Raw genomic sequence first — 10,221 nt, 5'->3', positions numbered from 1 at the left:
GCTCTCTTTATGAAAATTTCTTTCCCTTTGGGCCTCAGTAAAACCAACAATATTTTTTTAAAAAACAGAAACACAAAAGTATAATGAGATAATCAGAGATACTTACAAACTATATGCACAAGAGGTTTATCATGATACTAAGTAGTGATTAACTCATTGGGGCATCAACAACTTGACACACTTCTATATGCCATCAAAATCATAAAGCAACTCAACTCTCTCCAGTGTTTATTCCTTGTTTCATCATTTAATCCTTTAAAGTTGTCTGGTTGGCCATTCTCTCAAAATGACCCCTTTATTCTCAAAGTCATATTTGTACAAATTTTTATCCATGAAGCACTTGTAAGTTAATTGAAAAGGTAATTGAAAACAAAACCAACTTTGAAGCCTACTTGTGAAGACATCTTATAATTACAACATTAATTGAGTTGATAAAATCAACACAATTCTGAAAACTATCTTCACAAAGATAGTCCCCATGTTCAAGTATTATGGTTTCACTTTCAGAGAGAAAGTGCTCTTTAAAAAGAGAAATATAAGAAATCTCCAAAAACAGAAAAAAGAGATTTTAAACATGAAGGCAATACTACTAGATATACTAAATATTTTAAATTGTATTTTAAAAAAGAGAAATAGGGGCACCTGGGTGACTCAGTTGGTTGAGCGTCTGACTCTCGATTTCAGCTCAGGTCCTGACCTCGGGATCCTAGGATCAAGCCCCTAAGCTGGGCTCCAACTCTTCGGGGAGTCTGCTTAAGGATTCTCTCTCTCTGTTGCCTTCTGTCTTCCCCCCCACTCATGTGCACGTACTTTCTCAATCTCAAATACATAAATAAATAAATAAATAAATAAATAATCTTTTTTCAAAGAAAAAAGAGAGAAGTAATTATTCCTTCTTTTAAATTGAAAGCAAAAATGAGGCACTTGGGTGGCTCGGTTCCTTAAGGATATGACTCGGTCATAACATTGAGCTCAGTGTTGGGCTCCATGCTCAGGAGGGAGTGTGCTTGAGATTTTGTCCCTCCCTCTTCCTCGTCCCTCCCACTCATGCTTTCTCTCTCATAAATACATAAATAAATAGTAAATTGAAAGCAAATAATGTTATGACTTGAAATAAAATGTAAGCAATATATGAAGTTCATATTAAAGCATTTGAAATATAAAGATACTTACCAACTCTATGGGAAATCACATGCAGCATCATAAGATGTTTTACATAAATATTACACAAATCAGAAAACATTTTATAAATAATTTCTGTGGAAAAATGCTATCATTGCACCTGAATCATTAGGACTTACTATTTTACTTTTAGCACAATAGAGAAAAAGCTATTCTTTTGCACAATAAACCATACATCCTTTGATTTTGTTTTTATTCCCAAGCTCATCTTTCCACATATGAAATGCCAGAAAATAGGAAGAAACATGAAAAAAAAAACTGGAATTATTTGGGTAGCTAAAAACCCTTACAGAATCCAACATCAGCAAAATGGCAGATTAAGATGGTCCTAATTTTCCTTCTCACAGAAAACATTGATAAAACAACCCATAGCTACCTAAGTCAATTTTTTAAGAGCTCTGGAAACAAAGGATTGCTACCTAGCAAACCCCCAGTCAAGAGAGAACAAATTCCAAAATGGCGGGGAAGTTTTATATTTTTATTTTCCCTCACCCACCACTTCCCTGGTCTTGGGCAGCAATAGCCCAATTCTCAGATACCCTAATCCTTGGACATGATTGTGTATGTCTATGCTAATAAGGCTGCAGGATATCTGTATAACTGACTTGTTAGTCTGTCTCCTGTAACTTGGAATGTAGGCATGAAAAAGTGGCAAACACTCCTCATAAAAGCTACAAGGGGACTATCCACCCATGATATCTAGATTATGGGCAAAGACATATAATAGATTGATCAAAAACCTAAATGTAGAGTGAAAACTATAAAATGCTTAGAAAAAAATATAGAAAAAAATCTTTGTGACTTTGTGATTTGGCAATGAGTGCTTAAAAATAAGACCAAAACTATAAGCTACAACATAAAAAATAGATAAATTGTACGTCATCAAAACTAAAAATGTTTGTATTTCAAAGAATACTATCAGGGATGCCTGCCTGACTGGCTCAGTCAGTAGAGCATGTGACTCTTGATCTTGGGGTTGTGAGTTCAAACCCCATAATGGGTGAGCAGATTGCTTAAAAAAACAAAATCTTTGAAGAAATAAAAAACAAAAAAGAACTGTATCAAGAAAGTTAAAAGGCTATCCATAAAATGAAAGAAAATACTTGCAAATTACATTTATGATGTGTATCCAGAATATGTAAAGAATACTTTGAACTCAATAATAAAAAGAAAACTTACTTTAAAAATGAACAAGGGATGTGAATAGATATGTCTCCAAGGAAGATATACAAATGGACAATAAACACATGAATTAGATGCTTAACATTATTAGACAAATAAAAACCACAATGAGATATGATTTCACATCCTCTAAGATGGCTACAATGAGACACATAATAAACATTACTAAGGATGTGGAGAAAGCACAGCTCTCACCCACCGTTTGTGGGAATGTAAAATGGTACAGCTGCTTTGGAAAACATTTTAACTGTTTCTTGAAAACTTAAACATAGAATTACCATGTGATTCAGTAATTTCACTCCTAGCTATATACCCAAGAGAAATGAAAACATATCCACACAGAAATTTGTACATACATATTCATGGAAGCATTATCCATAACAGCCAAAAAATGGGAAAAAATCATAATGTCCATCAGCTGATGAATGAAAGAACAAAATGTGTATATCCAGACAGTGGGGTGTTTTCAGCCATAAAAGGAATGAAGTAATGATACCTGCTACAATCTTGATAAACCTTTAAAATATTATACCAAGTTGAAGAAACTAGTTACAAAGGACCATGTATTATATGGTTCCATTGAAATAAAATGTGCAGAATAGGCAAATCTGTAGAATAGTCGGCTAGTGCATAAGGCCAGAGGTACTGGAGATTTATAACTAATGGATATGAGGTTTCTTTTGGGGGTGATGAAAATTTATTTAAGTTGATTGTAATGGTGGTTGCACAACATTGACTATAGAGTAAACTATTCAATTAATTGCACATTACAAATGCATGAACTGTATGATAGTGAATTTCTTATCAAAAAGCTATATAAACAAACAAATATATATATTTGAGCCAAAAGCAGACATTCAACCACTGAGTCACCCAGGTGCCCCATAATGAAACAATGTTTAAAACCTGAATTAATTAGGAGTGCTGTGTGGCTCAGTTGATTTCAGCTCAGGTCATGATCTCAGGGCCAAGAGATCAAGCCCCATTTCTGGCTCCACACTGAGGTGGAGCCTGCTTGGAGTCTGTCTCTCTCCCTCTCCCTCTGCTCCCCACCCCCTACTCATGCACTCTTTCTCTCTCTCACAAAATCAAATCTAATCAAATATTTTAAAAACTTAAAACTGAATTAATTAAAATGAAATCATGGAAAAGGAATAAGGTAACAAACAACAGACAGGATAAAGAGAAAACAGCAAAATGGTAGACTAAAACTCAATTATAAAATATTTGATTGTATTAAATGTGAATGAATTAAACACTCCTATTAAAATATAAGAATTTTCATTTAATATGAGATCAAACTACATGTTATATGTAAGAAATACACTTTAAATAGAGACACAGGTGTGATGAAAATAAAGGAGAAATGCCATACAGTTAGCAAAAGAAAGTTGATATAGCTACATTGCTACTACACAAATTAGAATTTAAGGCAGAAAAATATTACAAGGATAAAAAGAAACATTTCATAATGGCCAAATGATCAATTCAACAGGAAGATATAAAAATTCCAAATTCATATGAAACCATCAAAGACATGAAAAAGACAAATCCATAATGACAGTAGGAGATTTTAACATCCTTACCTCCCCCAGTACAGACATGTGATAGAGTGAGCAGACAAAATATGTGGAAAGAAAATACAATATTTGGACAACTTGATTACCCATATGGACCTAAATGACATTCACAAAAAGCCAGCTATGGCAACCTCAGGATGTGCATGTTTTCCAATTCTGAGAAGCAGTAGAATACCCCATTTTTGAACAATGTCAAATAATGAAATGCTGACTGTACTGATCTGAGAAGTTTCCAGTATGACTTACAGCATCGTAACCACTTAGGAACGAAAAATAGGGTAGAAACTGAAGAAGCATCCTAGGGAGAGAGATGGAGGTTTGAACTTGAGCTACTCCAGTCCCATGCTCTTCCTCAACTATTTCTCTGGCTTGGGGCCAGTTCCTTAACCTCTGACCTTAGGCTTCTTCATCTAGAAAATAAATATAACAACATGTCTGAATTAAATTCTAAGCTATCCAACATGTACTCAATGATACTAGTTTTCTTCCTTCCTTACCTCTTCCCAATCATCCTAAACATGATGGATGCAAATTATAATCTTATGCATCTAGAAGGAACAGCTACAACAGAAAAATGCCATGTGTTTGGTACATAGATGTAAGATGTTACATACCCAAAATATGTCCTATAGAAATATGGCTAAAGAAATTGTATCCCTCAATAAATCATTAAAACTTCTAGCAATGGGCTTTCAGGGTTTTTTTGTATATTTTTTTTTCCTAGAGCTTGATATGCCAACATATAGTATAGCACCCAACGCTCATCCCATTAACTGCCCCCCTCAGTGCCCATTACCCAGTCACCCCATCCCCCTGCCCACCTCCCCTTCCACTACCTCTTGTTCATTTCCCAGAGTTAAGAGTCTCTCATGTTCTGTCTCCCTCTCTGATTTTTCCCATTCATTTTCTCTCCTTTCCCTTTAATCCCTTTTACTACCTTTTATATTCCCTGTATGAATGAGACCATAAAATGTTTGTCCTTCTCCAATTGACTTACTTCAGCTCAGCATAATACCCTCCAGTTCCAACCACATTGAAGCAAATGGTGGGTATTTGTCAGTTTCTAATGGCTGAGTAATATCAACGGGCTTTCAGTATAAACATAAGAGATCTGTTTTTTAATTGTGTCAATGCATCTTTATTTTGACTTGATTATTTTTTCTTTTTTTCATATTTTCATTTAAATCCTAGTTAGCATATAGTCTAATATTGGCTTCAAGAGCGGAATTTAATGATTCATCACTTATGTATAAGCCCCAGTGTTCATCATAACAAGTGCCCTCCTTAATACTCATCAACCATCTAGCCCATCCCCCACTCACCTCCCTAAACATAAAGATCTGTCAGTGGTTTTCTACCGTTTCCTTTCGGAATTCATAAGACAGCAGTAAGAAACACTGAAAACAAAGCAGAATAGACATAAAACCTTAAAGCTCCATTTTCATTGAGACCAGGAGACAGGATGTGGTGACAGACCCGGAAGTAACCCCCTGTGATTTGCTAGTGTCTACGCCTTTGTGTCATTCCCCCTCTCTGCATGCAGATTAGACTTGTGATTTGCATCTAGCCCATAGAGTATGGCAAAGATCATGGCATGTCACTGCCATGAGTAGGATGGTTTTATGTAAGTCTCCTACTTAGACTGGAGGGAGAGACAAGCAAGCAGCTGTGTGGAGGAAGCCCCCAAGGCAAGGAAATGGAGTGGCTTTGAGCACTTGCATGGCCTGAAGAATCTGAGGGCAACCTATAAAGACAGTAGTGAGTCAAAAGTGGAGACCCTCAATTCTACAGCTACAAGGAAATGAATTCCACCAAACACCTGAAGGAGCTTGGAAGCAATTCTTCCATAGTAAGCCTCCAGAAGAGCCCATCACCCAGCTAATATCTTGATTTCAACTTCATGAGACCCTGAAACACAGGACCTACCTATGCTGGGCTCACACTCCTGCCCCCATGGGTTCAAGAAAACAAATGTGTGCTGTGTTAAGCTGCTAAATTTGTGGTAATTTGTTACATGACATCAGAAAATGAATATACAAAAACAATTCTCAGACAACAAAATATATACCTGGACTAGTAAAATCAGTGGATCAGTGAATTAGGACTAGTGGAATCAAGTAGAAATCTCCTGAGGAATAAAGAAGTAGTGTTTTGAAAAGTGAGGGTAGTGAGAACCTCAGAAAGTGCCAATAATAACACATTCTTTGAAAGTAAGAGCTAAAAAAATAAATAAATAAATAAACCGAGAGCTCATGCTAAGGTACAAAAAGAGCTTTAGAACTTGTTCTCAAATATTGTGTAGGATCTGGAGTAAGTAGTTACCATTGAGGACCTAGGTTAGTTTATAGATAAGTGCAAAGAATGCAGGATTATGGATGCCCCATAACTGCAAGAAGCTGAAGAAATAGAGAGGGTCTTCAATTGAGGATGTGACTGTGCCCTCTCCTTCCAGATAAGCTCCTCAACTAGCTGGCTTAATAAATCATGTCTTCTCTAATGCTAGTGGAATTTACTCTTCCAAGAGTGGAAAAAACATCATGAATTGCATTGAAAGGGGCAGGGATATTTTAGGTTAATAGAAGGAACTTGATCAAGGATCACTGCAGGGTGTAAACTATATGATGAAGAGTATAACATTACTATTTAACATATAGCATCTTAACCCTTGTGCCAAGCCATTCAGGTGATTAATCATCAAATAGGCTTTTTGTTTGTTTAGGCTCTTGGACCACTATGGATATGATGCCAAATAGTGATGAAGGTTAAGCTTCTAAATGTAACCTGTTAGTTTATAACCCTCAAAGTATTTTTTGTTTTTAAGAGAGCACAGGAGGGACAGAGGGAGAGAGAAACTCAAGCAGACTCCATGCTGAGCACGGAGCCTGATGCAGGACTTGATCTCGTGACCTTGAGATCGTGACCTGAGCTGAAATCAAGAATAGGACACTTAACTGACTTCACCATCCAGGCATCCCGACCATCAATATGTTTTTCATAGGGTCCAGATACTCAGTTTACTGTGAGGACCTTCACAGTATCATAGATGAAGGAGTCTAATAAGGATGAAGCTGGGAATTCAAACCCAATTCTGCCCCTACACCTGGTAATACTAAATAGCCAAACAAATGCTCACATTTACTGAATGCTCACTCCAGTCTAGGCAATGTGCTAAGTAGAGTTTATGTATGGCTGGATTAATCTTCAGAGCAATCCAATGAGGTGGGTACTGGGATCACAACTGACTTCTATCCTCTGATTCAAAGCCACCAGCAGACTCAGGGTGAAATCTGACAAAAAATGTAAGAGTTGTATGTCACTTCCAAAAAACTACTTCACAAAAATTCTTGAGAAATTTCAAAGTCTGGAAATTATGCCAACTTTATGTGTAGTGTTGTTATTAAAGAATAGAAAGAGACCTGCCAGTTAAAACTGCCTCGCATAAAGAATAAAGTAATATATTTGGTACCATTGTCCATTATCTCTGTCTTAAAGGTCATAGTGAAATTAGTGAAATACACAACTCTGCTTGGGGAAAAAACTCAAAATACAGGGATTCTGAAACTTCTCTGATATTGAAAAAAAAATTTTAAAGTCATCTTACCAATAGAGGTATAAGTGGACAACATATACATATTTATATATGTATGTATACATAATTTTATACATATTTTTAAGTGGAAAATAATACTCACTAAATAATACCAATATATTGATCTCTATCCTGAATTTTTAACCACAATAATTTTAAAATATAATTTTAGAAAAATAGCCAATAATCCAAAACTGGGATTTTCATCTAATGTTGGCAAGGTATGAAAAATAAATTATTTTCTCACTGAAACCACCTCAAGTACATTTATTTGATTCATTTTTGGTATAAGCAGCAGCAACAGGAAAAAAGCACTTACAAATATCTATCCACCACACATGAATTGCACTGAGCTTTTATGGTGTGTGAAATAAACCATTTGATTTTAAAGAAAGAAGAAAAAAAGAAAAAGAAAAGAAAACCAAATTAACTGTGAGCTTGGGTACCACTGATGTAATCATTAATAGATAAAATGCATTAATAATCATTGGATCAGACACTAGTCACATTGATGCTTTCCTAAAATATCCAAAACATATTATTTGGACATATAAATAAATCCAAAAGGAAAATTAGCTCTCTAGTAAAACAATTTGACAAGTATCATTTCTTCTTATATAAAGGGAATGTCAGTAAACACAATGGAGATGATTTTTAATTTATAATAAATTTAGATATATTGCCAAATTTTATCTCCTTGAGATCTTTGCAGATTAAAATCTGTTTAATCATGAGAAGACTGTTCTGTATATTTATTTGGTAGGCTCCTGGGAGCATGAATATTTACATCTTTTACCCTTCTTACCAGCACATAAAATTACAGAGCTGCTGCTGCAGAGATGAACAGAAATCAACAGTGGAATATAAAGGGCCCATGTCATGATGTAAGATTAGGAAGGACAGGAAGGCTCTGTTTAAAGGGGCATTTTTCAAGCACCAAAGCCAGAGTGGATTGACTTGAGGTGGAGACAAAACATCAAGGGTAATGTAAATTAGCCAGAAGGCAAACACCAGATCTGAAATCCGACCAGGCTCCTAGCTGTAAAGACATGTCAGAAGGCAAGTCAGATTCCCATTGTCAGAAGAAGAACAAGAGGCCAAATGCTGATACTAGCTGTTTAGGTTCTCAAAAAGACTTGCTAGGTCATGCCTATCTATTTCTCCTCTGCAATATTCCAAAGTCACTCACATGGGCACCACCCCCGTGACACACAAATAAGGGAATCTGCCAAGCAGGAAAGCTAGGATGCAAACTCAGTTCTAATTCTGGAAGGCAGTAACTATAAGACAAAAAGGAGTGGGGAAAAAAAAAGGAAAAGGAGGGGAAGGTGGTGGAATAGGAGGAGAAGAAGAAATGAATAAAAGAAACTGAAGAAGAAAAGAAAATTTTGAAAAGAGAACAAGGTGGCGGAAAAGAGGAGGAGGAAGAGGACAAAGAAAGTCTTTTATACAAACTAACTCATTTCACCTGTAGCACAGAGATTGTTATAACTCATGCCCTCTAACAGGCTCTTCCCTTATTCAGAGTAAGGTCCCAGACCCTCACAACCACAGAACCCTAGGCAACAGGGCTCCCACTGCCCTCCCTGCCTCACCTCCTCTCATTCTTCCTCTCCTCCTCCCCAGTTCAGCTGTACTAGCTCTACGAATATACCGAGCAAAGTACTACTTCAGGGCCTTTGTGTGAGCTTTTTCCTTTCTCCAGAATGTTCTCTCCCCTCATGACAACATGATTTGCTTCTCTTCCTTCAGGTTTTTTGCTCAAATGCCACCTCACCAGGACTTTCTGTAACTACTCTTAATAAAATAAAAACCTCCCATAATTCTCTTATTCTGTTTTTTCTTAGTATCATTTACTACAGCATGACATTATACACATATTTGTACATTTATTGTCTGCCTTCCCTCCTTTCCTGGGATGCAATTGTTGCAAAAAGACAGACTTTGGCTATTTTATTCACTGCTGCATCTTTCTTTCTTTCTTTCTTTCTTTCTTTCTTTCTTTCTTTCTTTCTTTCTTCTTCTTTCTTCTTCCTTTCTTTCCTTCTTTCTTTCTTTCTTTCTTTCTTTCTTTCTTTCTTCTTTCTTTCTTCTTTCTTTCTTTCCTTTTCTTTCTTTTTCTTTCTTTCTTTCTTCTTTATCTCCCTTCCTTTCTCTCAATCTTTTTCTTGTGATACTCCATTATTGAATACCTAATACGCTTTGGGATCAGAACTTAGTCTTTAAAGAAAACAGTATGAGTGTTTGATCCCAAGAAATGTATGATACAGTTGGAGAACCAATTAAGTACACACACAATAATAAGTCAACTTTCTTTCTTTCTTTCTTTCTTTCTTTCTTTCTTTCTTTCTTTTCTTTCTTCTTCTCTCTTCCTTCTCTTCCTTCTTCTTCTTCTCTTCCTTCCTTCCTTCCTTCCTTCTTCTTCTTTCTTTCTTTCTTTCTTTCTTTCTTTCTTTCTTTCTTTTTTCTTTCAAGTGGTGGGAGGGGTAAAGGGAGAGGGAGAGAATCTCAGGAAGTCTCCATGCCCAGAGCAGAGCCAAACGTGGGGTTCAATCCCATAATCCTGAGATCATGACCTGAGCCAAAATCAAGAGTTGGATGCTTAACCGATCGAGCCACCCAAGCACCCCCCACTGCTGTGTCTTCAGCATCAAGAAATAGGCTCATCATGTGCTTAAGTGACCAAGA

This window comes from Canis lupus, chromosome 7 (genome assembly GCF_003254725.2).
Source record: "Canis lupus dingo isolate Sandy chromosome 7, ASM325472v2, whole genome shotgun sequence".
Lineage (NCBI taxonomy): Eukaryota > Metazoa > Chordata > Mammalia > Carnivora > Canidae > Canis > Canis lupus.
Note: the sequence above shows the minus strand (reverse complement) of the source record.